Raw genomic sequence first — 1553 nt, forward strand, 5'->3', positions numbered from 1 at the left:
ACTGAGAACCACTGCTTTAGCTGTCGGTGAACTTGTATGTATGAAGTTGGACTGTATAAAATTGGCCTACAAAAATGGCAATTTTGTATGGTTGCACTTGATACTGCCCTTGACCGGTTGTCTTTGCTTCTTTTTAAGTCATTTCTGTGTTCGGTTGTTTAAGTAAAAACACCTGAAGCCAAACAAAGCCCAGGTGGCTCTGATTTGCAACACTGAATGAGATATATCTGAAGATGAGCTGGTCCCAGCTCAGGCAGGGCAGGGAAACTCTGCCTCCTGGGAGCAATGACCGCTGTCGTTAGAGGCTTTGAGATGCCTACTCTTCACTGGGGCCAAACCACAAACCTATTCTGTGCCTGAGAGCAGACAAAAGGTATCAGTATGAACCTGGTCTCCTAATTCACCTTCTAACTTAGGAAAGCCTTAACTGGATGCATGTGCAAAATGCTCTGAAATCCAAGAGAGTAAGTGCTCTGCCAAACATTTTCACTTCTTCATTGACAACTGGAAATCTGGCCCCAGTGGGGACCCATGCAAGACAAATAGGAGGAAGGGAAGGGGATGATGGAGAAGGAGAAGTCCCAAAATTAGTCATAAGGGAAACACTAAGCTTCATTCTTTTTCGTGCCCTTCCTGTCTGTCTCTTGCTTGGAAAGATGTAGTGTGGGAGCTATCCATCCACAGGACTCTCACTTCTGACACCAACTGCAAAGTTCAAGGGAAGACAGTACCTATCCTGAGGCTCCATAATTCACTAGAAGATCTCACAGAGTTCACTGAAAGCTGTTACCCTCGTGGTTATGATTTATTCCAAGAAAAGGATACAGAGTCAGCCAAGGGAAGAGGAGCATAGGGTGAAACCCAAGAGAGTTCCCAATGTGGAGAGTCCATTAACCTCTCCCATGGAGCTGACAGTGTCACTCTCCCAGCATGGGCATGTGACAATATGCACAGACTGTTGCCAACCACGGAGGGTCTCCTGAGCCTTGACGTCTAGCGTCTTGAATGGGACTCCATCACTTAAACTTGGTTGGCTACCCACGTGGCTGATCTCAGTCTCCAGCCTCTCCAGAAATCAACAAATACCACATGGCCCTAACCCCCACCCTGTATCACATTTTTGGTGTTGCTCAAAACTTCCAGGCAAACAAAGACACACCATGACATGAAATCTCAAGGGCTTAGAGATCATCTCCCAGGAACGGATAGCAAAGGCCAGATCTCTCTTTGAGCAAGGTTCAAAGTTTTACTACACAGAAGGTGAGATTTCTCTCTCCCTTCAGGGAAGTCTCATCGAATTCTTTTTTTTTTTTTTTTTCCTATTCTTTTTTTTTTTTTTTTAATACTTTAAGTTCTAGGGTACATGTGCATAACGTGCAGGTTTGTTACATATGTATACCTGTGCCATGTTGGTGTGGTGCACCCATCAACTCGTCAGCACCCATCAATTCATCATTTATATCAGGTATAACTCCCCAATGCAATCCCTCCCCCCTCCCCCCTCCCCATGATAGGCCCCAGTGTGTGATGTTCCCCTTCCCGAGTCCAAGTGA

Source organism: Piliocolobus tephrosceles, chromosome 19, assembly GCF_002776525.5.
Source record: "Piliocolobus tephrosceles isolate RC106 chromosome 19, ASM277652v3, whole genome shotgun sequence".
Classification (NCBI taxonomy): Eukaryota; Metazoa; Chordata; class Mammalia; order Primates; family Cercopithecidae; genus Piliocolobus; species Piliocolobus tephrosceles.